Here is a 20,645-nt window from a genome sequence, read left to right on the forward strand (position 1 = left end):
GACATGATCGAGAACCGACAGCTGAATAGCCGTGCTGTGACAGAGCGCGTTGAACATTTTCACTGAGAGGACGGGACTGTAACCCCTGACAACGGTGATGCCCAACATACAGCTTGCCATGGAAAGGAGTAAGAAGGATTGGATGAAGACAGTAGGAAAGCAGAGAGACGAAAGGGATAAAGCATCTCCATACGCTTATCTGAAATTCTCACCAATGAATTACATAAGTATCTCTATCTTTATTTTATGTTTTATTCATCTTTTAATTATCTATCCTCCATAACCATTTGAATCCGCCTGACTGAGATTTACAAGATGACCATAGCTTGCTTCATACCAACAATCTCTGTGGGATCGACCCTTACTCGCGTAAGGTTTATTACTTGGACGACCCAGTGCACTTGCTGGTTAGTTGTGCGAAGTTGTGATAAAGAGTTGAGATTGCAATTGTGCGTACCATGTTGATGGCGCCATTGATGATCACAATTTCGTGCACCAGCTTGATTGCTGGTTCAGGAAAATGATGTGTTGCAGTTGACCTTCTCTTGAATGTTGTCCTTGGTATCTTGGTCACAATCCTCTTCTTGGTGCTTTTGTTAATTGCCTTCACTTCTTGGATCTCAAGAAATGGTTGCTATGTGATTATTGGAGTTTTATCTTCATCAAGAGCCTCTTGAATTGGTGGTTCCATTAAATCGTCCTCCATACTTTCTACTTCATTGGAGTGTGGACTCCCTTGGTTGTTTTCCTCCCTCACAACCTCCTTCTTCATTGGGATTTCACTTGGCATAAGGGCCTCTTTTTCTTGCTCTTCCAATTTCTCTTTTATAAATTGGTCTTCATCCTCAATGCTTGGCAATCCTAAATGTTTCCTTATTTTCTCTAAGTGTCCATCCATTTTCTTGAAGATGATTTCTTGTTCTTTCCATGATTGTTCTTGTCTTTCTACGAATTCTCTAAACCATTGAAGGTGATCCTCAACTACTAGCTCCAAAGATGAAGGTTGAGAGTAATTTTGTGGATATGGATGTGTTGTGGTGAAGTCATTTTGGGGAGTATGGAAGGAGTTTTGTGAGTTGTGAAATGAATTTTGTGAATTTTGAAATGAGTTTTGTGTATAGTAAAATGAATTTTGTGGTTGATGAATTGAATTGTATGAATTTTGGAAGGAATTTTGTGTTGAGGCAAACTCAAGTGGTGAAGAATTTTTATATGAAAAATTTGGAGGTGAGGTTGGACAATTTTGCTTAAATGCATCTAGGGATGATGGCTCTTGATGGATGGGATAGGAAACATTGAATTCTCTTTGGTTTTGGCCTTCCCAATCACAATTTGGATAGTTGTCCCATTCATAGGAGTATGAATCATGTTGAGACATTGAGAAGTATCCCATTTGGTTTGATTGCTCACGATCCATCATTTCTTATTGATATTCTCATCCACCATGAGGATAATGATATGAATCATTTTGTGGTGGTGGTTGATATCCTATATGATTCTCTTGCTCATCTTGTGTCTCTGAAGCAAATCTCCATGAATTGGAGTGCTCAGAATTTGTATTTTCTTGATGATATTTCCAGCCACCATTAGAGATTGGTGGTGATGGGTGAAATCCCAGAAAGTTTGTTTGATCAAAAGATGAGATAAACTCCATTTAAGTTTTGTAAAACACAATCACCAAGGCAATTGAAATGCATGTCTCAGATGACGATTTTTTAGTGAGGCAATAACACAAACACCTTAGTGTCAAAAAGAAAACAAAAAAAATTAAAAGAACTGTACAAAGCAAAAACAAAGAAAATGCTTAATCTAAACTACCATTCACTTAATCATTGTCAATCTTTTCCAATCCCCGGCAACGGCGCCAAAAACTTGATACATGAAAATTAAGATTTCACGTACAACCGGCAAGTATACCGGGTCGTATCAAGTAATAAATCTCACTAAGAGTGAGGTCGATCCCACGGAGATTGGTAGATTAAGCAACTTTAGTTAAATGGTATATTTAGTCAAGCTAACATGGTTTTGAATTCATGAGATTTGATTTTTGAATGTAATTACGGAAAGTTAAATGACAAGGAATTTAAAGAACTAGAATAAAGAAGGAAAATGAAAGTAAATAACTGAAACTTAAAGTGCAAGAAACTTAAATGACATTAAAGATAAATTGCAAGAAAGTAAAGATTGCAGAATTGTAGAGAGTAGAAAGGTAAATTGCAAGGAATAGAAATCAGAATGCAAATGGCAAGAATAATAAATTGCAAGAATATAGAAGGGAATTGGGTAGTGGGTATTCAAGATAACTAAAGAACACAAGTGATGAGAATTAATGATGGAGAGATCATTAGGGATCAGATGTGTAAATTGTCATGAATTGACTTTACTCAACTCCTTCTCAATCATGGGTATAGATCCATGGCGGATTGTAGATAATTGAATTCCAATCTCTTGGCAACTCAATTTCTCTCAACACAATCAATTGCCACTCTCGTGATCTAATTGGTCATGAGAAGAGGTGAAGTTCAAATTTCTAATCCAAAGCCACACAACTTCTAGAATCTCAACTAAGGGAGGTTACATCTCACATACCAACCCAAAGTGTATTGATCAAAGAAATTGTGAAAGGAGAACTCCAAACTGAATTATATGGATTCTTTCTCAAGTTCACCATATAATTCATGTAGATTCAATCCTTCTCTCGAATGTAATTGAATCTGTGAAGAACAAGAGTTTCCTCTTGGATGAACCACTTGAATTGAGAAGGAAAAGATTAGTTGTCAACCCATTCAAATAAACAGAGCTCCTCCCCTAATGAAAGTGGGGTTTAGTGAATCAAAGCTCTAAATTCAACAACAATTACAAAAGTAGACATTAAAATTAAGTAGTCAAGAAATGAAGAATGAAGAAGAAGTTCTTGAAAACTGAAAATTGAAAGTTGTAAGAAAAACAAAATAGCTTTCGGGTATCCTCCTGAAAGTGAAGAATGCTGTAAAAGTTCAAGTACTCGAGTGAAATGTAAAAGTATAAAGTAAAAGTCTCTAAGAAGTGGAAGAAGTCCTGTAAGTACAAAATTCTACTCTATTTATACTACTCCTAAAACTCATTTGGAGGTCCTCAATTGGGTTGGCAATGTGGGCTTTTCCATTGTTAAGTTCCTGGTCCAATGAAGGAAGTATTCTCCTTTGAAGAGAGTATAGAGAGCAAGAGCAAGTCCTCATCAACCCTGGCCCAACTGGGCATTACTGGCAAACACGCCAGTTCACAGCACGTTGGCAACGTGCTGTTGAATTTCCTGGGCACCAGGCTTGGGCGTTGTTGGCCTAAGTTATTGGCAAACACTTGACTCAGTTTTGATGCCCAAAGTTGCCTCTGGTTTGAGCTTCAATTTTGTGCTTCACTAAAGAATATTATACATGGTTAAAAAGCTCTAAATGTTAGCTTTCCAACGCAACTGGAAGCACCTCAATTGGATCTCTAAAGCTCAAGTTATGTTCCATTGAAGAAGGCAAGGTCAGGCTGCCTGGGCGTTTTTGGTGAACACGCCCGTGACAACGTGTTCAGATTCTGAAGCTCTAAATGAAGCCAGCTTTTGAAGATTCAAATGAATGCCAACCCCATACTATGATATATCGTTGGAAATCCCTGGATGTCTACTTTCCAATGCCGTTGAGAGTGAATCATTTGAAGCTCTAAAGCTCAAGATATACTCCATGGAAGGTGAAGAGGTCAGCTGGCCTTACTACAGGTTGATACCATGTTCATCTATGCACTTTTGGGGCAAGTTTCCTCCATCAAATTTAGTGTCCACCATGTAGTGCTATATATTCTTGGAAAGATCTTGATTTCTACTTTCCAATTCCACTGGAATCACCTCATTTGGAGTTTTGCAGCTCAAGATATACTCCATTGAAGAGAGAAAGGTCAGGCTGCCTGGGCATTGTTGCTGAAGTTGCTGGCAAACACGCCAGCAACAACTTGCAGGCCTTCTCCTCCATTTTGCAAGGGCGTTGTTGCCCAAGTTGTTGGCAAACATGCCAGCAACAACGTGCAACCCTTCTCCTCCATTTTGTATGGGCTTTGTTGCCCAAATTGTTGGCAAACACGCCAGTGACAACGGCCCTCCTCTACTCTCAACTCCATTTCCTTATTTTTGGGGTCCTAAAGATGACTTTGATTTGAACTTCCATTTTATGCTACATTATGGACTTTTATATATTTTTGAAAAGCTCTGGATGTCAGCTTTCCAACACAACTGGAAGCATGTCAATTGGATCTCTGTGGATCAAGGTATGCATCCTTGAAGAAGGTAAGGTCAAGCTGCCAACTCTGCTGAATACACACTAGCACGTTGCCAACTTGGTTTCCAAGTTGCCAACGTGCTGCTCCTCCTGGCTGCACCTAAATGGGCGTTGCCAACTTGGTCTCCAAGTTGCCAACTTGCTGTTCCTCCTTGCTCCAAGATTTTCTTGCTCAATTGTCTTCTTGCTTCATCACCTAACATAAACCAAAGAATTTTCCTCAAAGTTTTGCATCTTATGCATAAATTTTCAAGGGAATCATTCGCATCAACTTGCATATAAGCTTCTTGAATCATTTGCATAGATTATGCCAGATTTCACTTAGTTCTTGGTTCATGAATGCATGGAGAAAAAACTCACAAAATTGCTCATTTATTTCAAAGAAAGTGAATGAAACTAAGCTAAAGCTAACTAAACTAACTAGTTAAAATAGCAAATATGCGAATGCATCACTTACTCATGGCAATCATATGATTGGATTGGGAGACAAATTCTTGGACCACATCTCTAGCAATATTAAACAGAGCAGATTTTTATCCAGTAGAGATGGAAGTGCCTTCAGTGGAAGGAGGAGGAGATTCCTTAGGAATGAACTCATCTTTATCATCATCTAGAACTATCCTCTCAGAACGAGTAGGTCCTTTATGCTATTTCACTGAACCACCCCTTTTTAGATATGAATGTCTGTTTTCACAATTCTCATTAGGGAAGTCAACACCAAAATGCTAAAAAATACAAGTTAGAAATATGGCATAGGGAAGGTCTTTGTCTTTCACACTTCTAACAAAGTCAAACATGTATCTAACCATCAAATAAGCAAAGGAAATTTCTGTTTTAGTGAGCAGGGCATACAAAACAAGAGTGTCACTATAAGATACCCTTTGATATGAACCACTTTGAGGAAGTATGATGTGGTTCACAATTTGGTGCAACTGAGCACGTTCATATCCTAGGGCTTTGTGAGTGGATGTAATGCCATCATTCAAGGAAACATGTTCACAAATATGAGCCAAAACATCATTGAAGGAAATACCAACTCCTTCATCCCACTTAATAGAGGTATAAGCATAAACCCCAACATCAGTGTATTTCAGTGAATCATTGATGGTCTCATTATTTAAAACTATGTCTCTGCTCTTAACATAAGAATGAACACTGCTCTCATGATATGTCATGTTAGCATAAAAATCTTTGACCAACAGAGGATAAACAGGTTTTTTGATGTCAAAAAGGTGATTCCAGTATAAAAATTCCAAATTTTCAATATATGGAAAACCTTTCTTTTTCATGTTTGGAAAATCAGCAAGAAAAGAGGGACACAGGGTACGGTACTTAATAACTCCTTCATAAAAGTCATTATTCATGGCAGACCTAAATCTATGAGGATTATAGTCGGAGTGAGATGTCATGAAATGGGATTTATGAGCAAAAGGATCAATGTCTAGTTCTCTAACAGATTTGAAAGGGAAACGTGGTTTACCTCTTTGAGAACGCAAGGGAACCGACCTAGGCTTAGGTTGAGTTAACTCAGGAACTGGTTCTTCAGCAGCAGTGTGTTTGCCTTTGGATGAGCTGGGTTTCAAAGAACTGGGTTTTGAAGGCGGTTCCTTTGGTGGTGACGTCGGCTTAGTAGAGGCTGGATATCTTGGTGTGGTCTTGGTCCGCGCCATGGGGTCAGTGCGAGAAGGAGAGGTATGGTGCACGAAATTATGATCTCAATGGCGCCAAAAACTTGGTACACATAATTGTAATCTCAACTCTTTTTCACAACTTCGCACAACTAACCAGCAAGTGCACTGGGCCGTCCAAGTAATAAACCTTACGTGAGTAAGGGTCGATCCCACGGAAATTGTTGGCTTGAAGCAAGCTATGGTCATCTTGTAAATCTCAGTCAGGCGGATTCAAATGGTTATGAAGCTTTGATAATTAAAAGATAAATAAACATAAAATAAAGATAGAGATACTTATGTAATTCATTGGTGGGAATTTCAGATAAGCGTATGGAGATGCGTTATCCCTTCTGAATCTCTGCTTTCATACTGCCTTCATACAATCATTCATACTCCTTTCCATGGCAAGCTGTATGTTAGGTATCACTATTGTCAATGGCTACCTCCCGTCCTCTTAGTGAAAATAGTCCTCTACGGTTTCTATACGGCTAATCAACTATCGAATTTCTCGTCTCGGATGAAAAATACCAGGCACAACTACCGCATGGCTAATCAGCTATTGCTTCTTGATCGTGTGGGAATAAGATCCAATGATCCTTTTGCATCTGTCACTATGCCCCACAGTCGCGAGTTTGAAGCTCGTCACAGTCATCCCTTCCCATATCCTACTCGGAATACCACAGATAAGGTTTAGACTTTTCGGATCTCAGGAATGCTGCCAAATGTTTCTAGCCTATGCCACGAAGGTTCTAATCTCAGATTCAGATGCCCCATTGTCAGAGGGGAGTCGATGTGAATCGTTGATTAGAAACCCAAGAGATACGCACTCTAGCTTTTGCAGGTAGAACAGAAGTGGTTGTCAAGCACGCGTTCATAAATTGAGAATGGTGATGGGTGTCACAGATCATCACATTCATCATGTTGAAGTGTGAGTGAACATCTTATAATAAGAATAAGCTTGAATTGAATAGAAGAACAATAGTACTTTGCATTAATACTCGAGGAATAGCAGAGCTCCACACCTTAATCTGTGGTGTGTAGAAACTTCACCATTGAAAATACATAAGTGATGAAGGTGTTCATTGGCTTCGGCCCCATAGGGGGAACCAGAATAACCAAGACGACAAATACAATAGTAAAAAGTTCTATTTATAATGAACTAGTAACCTAGGGTTTACAGAAATAAGTAAATGATGCAGAAATCCACTTCCAGGGCCCACTTGATGTGTGCTTGGGCTGAGCATTGAAGCTTCCACATGTAGAGACTTTTCTTGGAGTTAAATGCCAGGTTTTATGCCAGTTTGGGCATTTAACTCCAGCTTGTATCCTGTTTCTGGTATTTAACGCCAGAATAGGGCAGGAAATTGGCGTTTGAATGCCAGTTTGTGTCACCGAAACTCGAGAAAAGTATGGACTATTATATATTTCTGGAAAGCCTTGGATGTCTACTTTCCAACGCAATTGAGAGCTTGCCAATCGGGATTTTTTAGCTCAAAAAAATCCATTTCGAGTGTAGGGAGGTCACAATCCAACAACATTAGCAGTCCTTTTTCAGCCTCTGAATCAGATTTTTGCTCAGGTCCCTCAATTTCAGCCAGAAAATACCTGAAATCACAGAAAAACACACAAACTCATAGTAAAGTCCAGAAATGTGAATTATGCTTAAAAACTAATGAAAATATACTAAAAAGTGAATAAAAATACTAAAAACTACCGAAAAACAATGCCAAAAAGCGTATAAATTATCCGCTCATCACAACACCAAACTTAAATTGTTGCTTGTCCCCAAGAAACTGAAAATCAAATAGGATAAGAAGAAGAGAATATACTATAAATCCCATAATATCAATGAAATTTAGTTCTAATTAGATGAGCGGGGCTAGTAGCTTTTTGCTTCTGAACAGTTTTGGCTTCTCACTTTTTCCTTTGAAATTCAGAATGATTGGCATCTATAGGAACTCAGAATTTTAGATAGTGTTATTGATTCTCCTAGTTCAGTATGTTGATTCTTGAACACAGCTACTTTATGAGTCTTGGCCATGACCCTAAGCACTTTGTTTTCCAGTATTACCACCAGATACATAAATTCCACAGACACATAACTGGGTGAACCTTTTCAGATTGTGACTCAGCTTTGCTAAAGTCCCCAATTAGAGGTGTCCAGAGTTCTTAAGCACACTCTTTTGCTTTGGATCACGATTTTAACCACTCAGTCTCAAGCTTTTCACTTGGACCTTCATGACACAAGCACATGGTTAGGGACAGCTAGATTTAGCTGCTTAAGCTTGGATATTATTTCCTTGGGCCCTCATATCCATTAATGCTCAAAGCCTTGGATCCTTTTTACCCTTGCCTTTTGGTTTAAAGGGCTATTGGCTTTTTCTGCTTGCTTTTTCTTTTTCTTTCTTTTTCTTTTAATTTTCACCACTTTTTTTTTCCGCAAGCTTTCTTATTCACTGCTTTTTCTTGCTTCAAGAATCAATCTCATGATTTTTTAGATTATCAATAATATTTTTCTTTGTTCATCATTCTTTTAAGAGCCAACAATTTTAATATTCATAAACTTCACTATAAAAAATATGCACTATTCAAACGTTTATTCAGAAAACAAAAAGTATTTCCACCACATCAAAATAATTAAACTAATTTCAAGATAAAATTTGAAATTCAAGTACTTCTTGTTCTTTTGTAATTAGGCACATTTTTCATTTAAGAGAGGTGAAGGATTCATATAATTATTCATAGCTTTAAGACATAAATACTAGACACTAATGATCATGTAATAAAGACACAAACATAGACAAACATAAAGCATCAAATTCGAAAAACAGAAAACTAAGAACAAGGAAATCAAAGAATGGGTCCACCTTAGTGATGGTGGCTAGTTCTTCTTTTTTGAAGATCCCATGGAGTGCTTGAGCTCCTCAATGTCTCTTCCTTGCCTTTGTTGCTCTATCCTTAGTGCTTTTGGTGCTCCTATACTTAGTTGCTCCCAATAGTTGTATGGAGGAAAGTGTATCCCTTGAGGCATCTCAGGGATTTCTTGATGAGAGAATTCCTCATGCTCTTGTTGAGGTAGTGGGATCCTGTGGGGTCCACAGATCCTGAGGGGTCAAGGACTTCTCATCCCTGCTCCATTTAGACGTGAAAAATGCCCTTAGAGTGCAATTCTGGTGTTAAACGCAGACTGCTGCCTGTTTCTGGCATTTAAACGCCAGCTTTTATACCTTTCGTGGCGTTTAACGCCAAGCTGTAGCCTGTTTCTAGCATTAAACACCAGTCTGGTGCTTCTTTCTGGCGTTTAAACGCCAGTAAGTTCTTCCTCCAAGGTGTGCTGTTTCTAATGCTGTTTTTGAATTTGCTTTGATTTTTGCAGTTGTTTTTGTGACTCCACATGATCATCAACCTAAAGAAAACATAAAATGACATAGATAAATAAAAATTGGGTTGCCTCCCAATAAGCACTTCTTTAATGTCAATAGCTTGATAGTGGGCTCTCATGGAGCCTCACAGATAATCAGAGCATGGTTGTGGCCTCTCAACACCAAACTTAGAGTTTGGCTGTGGCCTCTGAACACCAAACTTAGAGTTCGGTTGTGGCCTCCCAACACCAAACTTAGCGTTTGAATGTGGGGGCTTTGTTTGACTCTGTATTGAGAGAAGCTTTTCATGCTTCTTCTCCATGTGTACAGAAGGAGAACCCTGAGTCTTGAATACAAGGTAGTCCTTATTCAATTGAAGGACCAACTCTCCTCTATCAACATCAATCACAGCTTTTGCTGTGGCTAGGAAAGGTCTGCCAAGGATGATGGATTCATCCTCATCTTTCCCAGTGTCTAGGATTATGAAATCAGTAGGGATGTAAAGGCCTTCAACCTTCACTAGCACATCCTCTACTAGTCTATAAGTCTATTTCATTGATTTATCTGTCATCTCTAGTGAGACTCTTACAGCCTGTACCTCAAAGATTCATAGTTTCTCCATTACAGAGAGTGGCATGAGGTTAATACCTGACCCTAGGTCACACAGAGCCTTCTCAAAGGTCATGGTGCCTATTGTACAGGGTATTAGGAATTTACCAGGATCCTATTTCTTTTGAGGTAAAGTGTGCTGAACCCAGGTATTCGGTTCATTAATGAGCAATGGAGGTTCATCCTCCCAAGTCTCATTACCAAATAGCTTGGCATTTAGCTTCATGATTACTCCTAAATACTGGGCAACTTGCCCTTCAGCAATGTCTTCATCTTCTTCAGAAGAAGAATAGTCATCAGAGCTCATGAATGGTAAAAGGAAGTTCAAAGGAATCTCTATGGTCTCTGTATGAGCCTCAGATTCCTTTGGTTCCTCATTGGGGTACTCCTTAATGGCCAGTGGACGTTCCCTGAGGTCTTCCTCACTGGGAATCACTACCTTTTCACTCTCTCCAGGTTCGGCCATGTTGATCACAGTTATGGCCTTGCACTCTCTTTTGGAATTCTCTTCTGTATTGCTTGGGAGAGTGCTAGGAGGAGTTTCAGTAACTTTTTTACTCAGCTGGCTCACTTGTGCCTCCAAGATTCTAATGGAGGATCTTGTTTCAGTCATGAAACTAAGAGTGGCCTTAGATAGATCAGAGACTATATTTGCTAAGCTAGATGGATTCTACTCAAAATTCTCTGTCTGTTGTTGAGAGGATGATGGAAAAGGTTTGCCATTGCTAAACCTGTTTCTTCCACCATTATTATTGTTAAAGCCTTGTTGAGGCTTTTGTTGATCCTTCCATGAGAAATTTGGATGATTCCTCCATGAAGGATTATAGGTGTTTCCATAGGCTTCACCCATGTAATTCACCTCTGCCATTGCAGGGTTCTCAGGATCATAAGCTTTTTCTTCAGAAGATGCTTCTTTAGTACTGTTGGATACATTTTACAATCCATTAAGACTCTGAAAAATCATATTGACTTGCTGAGTCAACATTTTTTTCTGAGCCAATATGGCGTTCAGAGCATCAATTTCAAGAACTCCCTTCTTCTGAGGCGTCCCATTATTCACAGGATTCCTCTAAGAGGTGTACATGAAACTGGTTATTTGCAACCATTTTAATGAGTTCCTGAGCTTCTGCAGGCATTTTCTTCAGGTGAATGGATCTACCTGCAGAATGGTCCAATGACATCTTAGACAATTCAGACAGACCATCATAGAATATATCTAGGATGGTCCATTCTGAGAGCATGTCAGAAGGACACTTTTTGGTCAGTTACTTGTATCTTTCCCAAGCTTCATACAGGGATTCACTTTCTTTCTGTCTGAAGGTTTGAACATCCACTCTAAGCTTGCTCAGCTTTTGAGGAGGAAAGAAGTTGGCTAAGAAAGCCGTGACCAGCTTATCCCAAGAGTTCAGGCTATCTCTAGGTTGAGAGTCCAACCATATTCTAGCTCTATCTCTTACAGCAAAAGGGAAAAGCATAAGCTTGTAGACCTCGGGATCAACTCTATTGGTCTTAACAGTATCACAGATTTGCAAGAATTCAGTTAAGAACTGAAAAGGATTTTCTGATGGAAGTCCATAAAACTTGCAATTCTGTTGCATCAGAGAATTTAATTGAGGCTTTAGCTCAAAATTGTTTGCTCCAATGGTAGGGATTGAGATGCTTCTTCCATGGAAGTTGGAATTTGGTGCAGTGAAGTCACCAAGCATCTTCCTGGCATTGTTGTTGGGTTCGGCCATTACTTCTTTTTCGAGATTCTCTGTAAGATTTTCTCTAGATTATTGTGCTTTAGCTTCTCTTAGCTTCTTCTTCAGAGTCCTTTCAGGTTCAGGTTCAGCTTAAACAAGAATGTTCTTGTCCTTGCAAAAGAATGTTCAAGCTCATATAATAAAGAAGAGAACAGAAAATAATAGGGATCCTCTTTGCCCAAATATAGAGGTTCCTTTATGTGAGTAAAAGAGAAGAAGAATAAGAATGAAGAAGGAAGAAGAAGAATTCGAACACAGAGAGGGAGAGAGGGTTCGAATTATAAGAAGAAGAGAAGAGTGTTAGTGATTAAATAAATAAATATAAGAAGATGAGAGAGAGAGTTTTCGAAAATAATTAAAAGGAAAAGAGAAAATATTTGTTTTTATTTTAAAATTTAGTTAGAATTCGAAAATTAAGAGAAGAAATAAAATTAAAATTAAAATTTGAAACAATTAATTAACTAAAAGAATTTTGAAAAAGGGTGAGGAGTTTTCGAAAATTAGAGAGAGAAAATTAGTTAGGTGGTTTTGAAAAAGATTTTGAAATTAATTTTGAAAAGATAAGAATTTAGAAAAAGATATTTTGAAATTAAAATCTGAAAAAGATATGATTTGAAAAAGATATGATTGAAAAGATATGATTGAAATTTATTTTGAAAAAGATTTAATTTTTAAAATCAGAATTAATGACTTGACTCACAAGAAATCAAAAGATATGATTTTAAAATTTAAAGTTTGAATCTTTCTTAATAAGAAAGTAACAAACTTGAAATTTTTGAATCAAAACATTAATTGTTAGTATTAATTTCGAAAAATATGAGGTAAAAATAGGAAAAAGATTTTGAAAAGTTTTGAAAAAGATTTTTGAAAATTTTTGAAAAACAAAGGAAAAAAATGAAAAAGATTTGTTTTTGAAAAGATAAATTTTTGAAATTGAAATCTTGACTTGACTAACAAGAAACAACTTATTTTTAAAAATTTTTGACTAAGTCAACCCAAAGATTTCAAAATTTATGAGTGAAATAAGGAAAAGATATTTTTTTGATTTTTTTTAATTTTTAATGAGAAAAGAGAAAAACACAAAAATGACTCAAAACACGAAAATTTAAGATCAAAACAAAGAAAATATGCAAGAACACTTTGAATGTCAAGATGAACACCAAGAACACTTTGAAGATCATGATCAACATCAAGAACTTATTTTTGAAAATTTTTTAAGGAAAGAAACACATGCAAGACACCAAACTTAGAAATTTTTGATGTTTACACTCTAAGGATTCAAGAATGCATATGAAAAATAAGAAAAGACACAAAACAAGAAAATTACAAGATCAAACAAGGAGACTTACCAAGAACAACTTGAAGATCATGAAGAACACCATGCATGAGTTTTTGAAATTTTTTTGAGAAAAATAAAAGTATGCAATTGACACCAAACTTAAAACTTGACACTAGACTCAAACAAGAAACACAAATTTTTTGATTTTATGATTTTATATTTTTTTGTATTTTTTCTCAAAAATTTTTTGAAAAGGGAAATAAGAAACTCAAAATTTTTAATAAGAATTCCAGGAATCATGCAATGTTAGTCTAAAGCTTCAGTCTAAAAAGATTAGACATGACTAGCCAAGCTTCAGCAGAAATTACATACAACAACCAAATTGATGGGAATAAAAAAGGCTCCTGTGATGACAAAAGCATCATCTAAAACTCTAGAATTCATTCTTAAAATTTCTGAAGAACAAAATAAAAGTAAAAATAAAAACAAAAAGAAAATTACCTAATCTAAGCAACAAGATGAACCGTCAGTTGTCCAAACTCGAACAATCCCTGGCAACGGCGCCAAAAACTTGGTGCACGAAATTGTGATCTCAATGGCGCCAAAAACTCTTTTTCACAACTTCGCACAACTAACCAGCAAGTGCACTAGGCCGTCCAAGTAATAAACCTTACGTGAGTAAGGGTCGTTCCCACGGAGATTGTCGGCTTGAAGCAAGCTATGGTCATCTTGTAAATCTCAGTCAGGAAGATTCAAATGGTTATGAAGCTTTGATAATTAAAAGATAAATAAACATAAAATAAAGATAGAGATACTTATGTAATTCATTGGTGGGAATTTCAGATAAGCGTATGGAGATGCGTTATCCCTTCTGAATCTCTGCTTTTCTACTGCCTTCATCCAATCATTGATACTCCTTTCCATGGCAAGCTGTATGTTGGGTATCACCGTTGTCAATGGCTACCTCCCGTCGTCTCAGTGAAAATGGTCCTCTACGGTTTCTGTACGGCTAATCAATTGTCAGATTTCTCGTCTCAGATGAAAAATACCTAGCACAGCTACCGCATGGCTAATCAGCTGTTGCTTCTCGATCGTGTGGGAATAAGATCCAATGATCCTTTTGCGTCTGTCACTACGCCCCACAGTCGCGAGTTTGAAGCTCGTCACAGTCATCCCTTCCTAGATTCTACTCGGAATATCACAGATAAGGTTTAGACTTTCCGGATCTCAGGAATGCTGCCAAATGTTTCTAGCCTATACCACGAAGGTTCTAATCTCAGATTTAGATGCCCCATTATCAGAGGGGAGTCGATGTGAATCGTTGATTAGAAACCCAAGAGATACACACTCTAGCTTTCGCAGGTAGAACAGAAGTGGTTGTTAGGCACGCGTTCATAAATTGAGAATGGTGATGAGTGTCATGGATCATCACATTCATCATGTTGAAGTGCGAGCAAACATCTTCAATAAGAATAAGCTTGAATTGAATAGAAGAACAATAGTACTTTGCATTAATACTCGAGGAACAGCAGAGCTCCACACCTTAATCTATGGTGTGTAGAAACTCCACCATTGAAAATACATAAGTGATGAAGGTGTTCATTGGCTTCGGCCCCAGAGGGGGAACCAGAATAACCAAGACGACAAATACAATAGTAAAAAGTTCTATTTATAATGAACTAGTAACCTAGGGTTTACAAAAATAAGTAAGTGATGCAGAAATCCACTTCCAGGGCACACTTGGTGTGTGCTTGAGCTGAGCATTGAAGCTTCCACATGTAGAGACTTTTCTTGGAGTTAAACGCTAGTTTTTATGCCAATTTGGGCGTTTAACTCCAGCTTGTATCCTATTTCTGGCATTTAACGCCAGAATAGGGCAGGAAGTTGGCGTTTGAACGCCAGTTTGCGTCGTCAAAACTTGAGCAAAATATGGACTATTATATATTTCTATAAAACCCTGGATGTCTACTTTCCAACGCAATTGAGAGCACACCAATTGGATTTTTGTAGCTCAAAAAATTCCATTTCGAGTGCAGGGAGGTCAGAATCCAACAACATCAGCAGTCCTTTTTCAGCCTCTGAATTAGATTTTTGCTCAGATCCCTCAATTTTAGACAGAAAATATCTGAAATCACAAAAAAACACACAAACTCATAGTAAAGTCCAAAAATGTGAATTTTGCTTAAAAACTAATAAAAATATACTAAAAAGTGAATAAAACATACTAAAAAGTACCTAAAAACAATGCCAAAAAGTGTATAAATTATCCGCTCATCAAGGTAGGAGGAGAAGGTGAGGGAGTGAAGGTCTGATCTCTTGAACGAGTAGAGGGCCTCATTTTTTATGGAAGTTTGAGAATCTTTTCACGAGGATTTTTTTGTATAGCTGTTTTCTTCCTCATTTGGTTGATTTCAAAATATTGAAAGAAGAGAAGCAGTAAAGGTAGTGGGGAGAAACAGAAGGGTTGGAGGAGTTATGGAGGGAGAAGAAGAAGTGTTGGTAACCGTACCCAAAAGAAATTTTCTTAAACCATGCAACTGCATTACCTCTGATTTGAGTTGAGAGGACTTGACATCATAAAAAGAAAGATTTTATTTTATTTAAAATTAAACTGAAATTAATTAAAAAATGAGAAATAAACTAAAATAAACAGGCCAACAAAAACAAAACAAAAAAGCTCATGTAACATTCATATTGGGCCCAGAGGTGGTTTGGATTAAGGAAACACATTGGACCACTCATGTTCAGATTTTGAGGTTGGCCCAGCTAAATCTGCACGTGCAACAAGCCCAAAGAACGCTAATTGAAGGGAATGTTCTTCACTTGCACAGAATTGTCTCATACCTGTTTATGAGACAAAAACTCCAACAAACACATTAGCAACTTTCAAACAATGAATCATAACTCAAAATCCCTAGACTAGTCATAAGCAAACAGAATCTGTCCTCAGCTAGTGGGTTTGTAAAAATATCTGCTAATTGCTCCTCTAATTTAACAAATTGAATGCTAATATCCTCCTTTTGAACATGTTCTCTTATTGAGTGAAATTTCACTTCAATATGCTTAGTCCTAGAGTGCAAAATTGGACTTTTAGAAATATTAATGGCACTCATATTATCACACAACAATGGATATTTTCAGCATTTAATTTGTAATAAGCAAGCTGTGTTTTTAACCACATAAGCTGAGAACAACAAGAATAAGCATCTATATACTCAGCCTCAATAGTGGATAAAGCCACTGTTGGCTGCTTCTTACTTGACCAAACATTCAAGGACTTTCTAAGGAAACAACATAAGCCTGATGTGCTACTTCTATCAACTCTATCACCGGCAAAGTCTGCATCACAATAACCAACTGCAGAAAAATCATCAATCTTAGGATACCAAAGACCAAAATTGGATGTGCTATGAACATATCTAATGATCCTCTTAACTGCAGAAAGATGAGACTCTTTTGGTTTAGATTGGAATCTTGAACACATTCCAACACTTTGCACAATATCGGGTCTAGAGGAAGTTAAGTACATAAGAGAGCCAATCATTCCTCTATACCTAGTCTCATCTACATCTTTCTCAATTTCTCCCTTGTCTAATTTTGAATTAGGGTGCATGGGAGTTTCCATGGATTTGGCATTTTCCATACCAAATTTCTTAACTAGTTCCTTGGCATACTTCTCTTGATGAATGAAAATTCCATTTTTAGTTTGTTTAATTTGTAGCCCAAGGAAAAAATTAAGTTCACCTATCATACTCATGTCAAATTCACTTGTCATGAGTTTTCCAAATTCAGTACAAATGGATTCATTAGCTGATCCAAAAATAATGTCATCAACATATATTTGGACTAGAAGGAAAGAATCATTAGAATTTTTAATAAGAGTTGTGTCTGTGGTGCCACTTTGAAAATCATTTTTCAAAAGAAAAGAGCTAAGTCTCTCATACCAAGCTCTAGTAGCTTGTCTCAAACTATAGAGAGCTTTTGATAATTTGAAAACATGGTTGGAAAATTCTTTATTTTCAAAACCTGGTGGCTGCTCCACATACACTTCCCTATCTATCACACCATTTAAAGATGCACATTTCACATCCATTTGATATAATTTAAAACCACAAAAGGCAGCATAGGCTAAGAGAAGTCTTATGGCTTCCAATCGGGCAACAGGGGCAAAGGATTCATCAAAGTCTATTCCTTCTTCTTGGTTATATCCTTGTTCCACTAGCCTTGCTTTGTTTCTTGCAATGATACCATCCTCTCCTAGCTTGTTCCAAAAAATCCACTTAATGCCGGTTACTTTCTTTTCATTCGACCTTGGAACCAATGTCCAAACTTGCTTCTTCTCAAACTCATGAAGCTCATCTTCCATTGCCTTTACCCAAGAAGGGTCATCAAGGGCTTCCTTGACATTTTGAGGCTCCATTTGAGAGAGAAGGGCAATGTTTGTTCCTTTATTTTTCTTTCTAGTTGAAGACCGAGTTTTAACCCCATGAGAGACGTCCCCAATGACAAATTCCTCAGAATAATTCTTCAAGAATCTCCATTCACAAGGTCTGGTGGACTTGGAAGTAGATTCAGTTACCAAAGGATTCTTGGTACTGCTGGTTTCAGGATCTCCTTCAGATTCATAAGACAAAATAGAATTGTCTCTTGATTGATTTTCAGCAGCTGCAGTTTCTTGTTTAGCTTGTCCAGAAATTCTATTTTCATGATTTTGTGCAGTCTCATTGTCCTTTTGAGCTTGATTTCTTGCATCACAATCTTCCAACACAATTTGCACCAAGTTAGAATCACAAAATATAACATATATGAACTCTTCAATTATCCTAGCATCTTGATGATAAACCCTATATGCTTTACTAGTTGTGGAATATCCTACAAATAAGCACTCAAATTTTCCCAAATTATCTTTATTATTAAGAACAAAATATTTGCATCCAAAGATGTGCAAGTATTTCAAGTTTGGTGGGTAACCTTTCCAAAGTTCATAAGGGATTTTCTTCAAAAACTTCCTTATGATAGTTCTATTCAAAATGTGGCAAGCTGTGTTAACCGCTTCAGTCCAAAGGAATTTCAGAACATTGCTCTCACAAAGCATAACTCTTGTCATTTCTTAAATGCTTCTATTTCTTCTTTCCACAACACCATTTTGTTGTGGTGTCCTTGGACAAGAGAAGTTGTGAGATATTTTAAATTCTTCACAAAAGGATTCAAATAAATGATTTTCAAATTCGGTTCCATGATCACTTTTTATAGAAGAAATCTTTAAATCCTTTTCATTTTGAATTTTCTTGCAAAAAATTTCAAAGGCTGAAAAGTTTTTATGTGCAAGAAATAAGACCCAACCAAACCTAGAATAGTCATCCACAATCACTAAACCATAATGTTTACCACCTAGGCTTTGAGTTCTTGTTGGACCAAACAAATCAATATGTAGCAATTCAAGTGGCCTTTTAGTAGAGATGTCTTCCTTTAATTTGAATGAACTTTTTGTTTGTTTTCCCATTTGGCAAGCATCACAAGTAATGTCTTTGTCAAACCTAATCAAAAGAAGACCTCTTACTAAACCTTTCTTAACAAGTTTGTTTATTTGAATCATACTTACATGACCCAATTCTCTTGTGCCATAGCCACTTTTCAGATTTTTTAGAATAAAAACAAGCCACATTTTGATCCTTTAGTTCATCAAGGGTAAGTCCATACATATTGTTACAATGCTTGGCAACAAACAAAAATTCATTTGTCTTTTCATTCACAACACAATATTCTAATCTTTTGAAATTCACTAAATAACCCAAATCACATAGTTGACTTATACTCAAAAGATTGTGTCTCAAGCCATTTACCAAAAAGACATCATCAATAAAAGTAGAGTGATTATTACCTACTTTTCCAACAGCAACTATTTTACCTTTTCCATTATCTCCAAAGGTCACAAAACCTCCATCGTACTTATTTAGTTTGATAAAGTAAGTTGACCTTCCAATCATGTGCTTTGAGCATCCACTATCCAAGTACCATATATCCTTTTTGTTCTTAGATGCTAGGTAAATATGCATGAAAAACTTCAAGTAACCTTAGGTATTCAAATTTATCTGGATCCTTTGAAGTTAATCTATCTTGGTTGCCCAAGTGCATTGAAATCACACACAACATTGTAAATTTGGTTTGCTACAATTCTTTTTTCAATGAAGCATTGTGGATATGAGTGACCAAATTTTTTACAATTAATACAATGATTTCCTGATGCATGTTGCTGAAATTGAGGTGAGCTATTATGCTAGAAATTATTAAAGGACTGAAATTTTCTAGTTTTTGGAAGAGGTGTTTTTCTTTTGACAAATTAATTTTTGTTATAATTATTCCTTTTTGCAAAAGCATTTTCACCAAAAATTTTGAAAACTTTAGGACTTTTCAAATATAAAGTATTGTTGTAAAATGGTAGATTTTTGAAAGCAACCTCTTTATTCGAAATGTATCCCAAACCTGACATGTTTGATGTAGGTTCGATTTTTGATGATAGCTCATTTTCACTAGTAAAAAATTCATCAAATTCTTCCTCATGTGTGGGAGTATATCCAAGACATGTTTTGTTGGAATCGAATTTGATTTTTGATGAATCCACGAATTTCATAGAGGAATCATAAAAAACTTCACTTTCCTTGGTTACATAACCCAAACCAGATTTTTCAAATAATGGTATTTGACTTGCAAGTAATTTGTTCAAGCTACTAGAACTTTGAGCAAATTTTGCTAAGTCACCATTCAACCTTATAATCATTTCTTTTAATCTTTTATTTTCATCAATTAGCTCTTGAGAAGAATCCACAATGTGCTTTCTTTTAAGTTTTTCAAGTTCAGATTTTAGAAATCTGTTTTCTTTAATAATATCCAAAGCACATTCAGTTTCCTTCACCTTTTCTTTTAAAAAATTATTTTCAGCTTTTAACACATCTTTTTCAGATCTGCATTTATTGTACTTTTCCAATAGTTTTGAGGTGTTTAGTGTAAGATAATTAATTATAGTATGTAAATCATCTATAGACAAGTCATAGTAATTTACCTCATCAAGATGATCATTACCAGCCATGAAGCAGATCTTATCTTCACCTTCAGAATCTTCTTCCTTATTGGAGTCATTCTTAAGATCCTTCCAAGCTTGCATGAGCACTCTCTTCTTTTTTTTCTTCTATTTATCTTCCTTCTTGAGTTTTGGACAGTTTAGCTTGAAATGATCAGCCTCCTTGTAATGATGACAAGTCACCTTGCTTAAGTCCATCTTGTGTTCCTTTGAGCTTGAACCCTTGTACTTGCCCTTGCTCTTCATTATCCTTCTAAATCTCCTAAAAAAAATATAAGCTCATTATCTGAAATACCATCACTAGACTCACTCTCTTTTTATTCTATTTTTTACTTGAGGGCTATTCCCTTTTTTTTTGAGTCTGGGTTTGTGTGTGTGGCTTCATAGGCAAGAAGTTTTTCTCTCAGCTCATCATAGGTTATAGGGCTTATGTTATTGCTCTCGGCTAGGACAGTGGCAGTGGTTTTCCATTCCTTTGTGAGGCTTCTAAGGAGTTTTCTCACTAGGATTTATTCTAAGTAGTTTGTACCCAGAGCATTAAGGTTGTTGATTATGATTGAGAATCTCTCAAACAATTCATCAATACTTTCTCCATCCTTCATAT

This window comes from Arachis duranensis, chromosome 4 (genome assembly GCF_000817695.3).
Source record: "Arachis duranensis cultivar V14167 chromosome 4, aradu.V14167.gnm2.J7QH, whole genome shotgun sequence".
Classification (NCBI taxonomy): Eukaryota; Viridiplantae; Streptophyta; class Magnoliopsida; order Fabales; family Fabaceae; genus Arachis; species Arachis duranensis.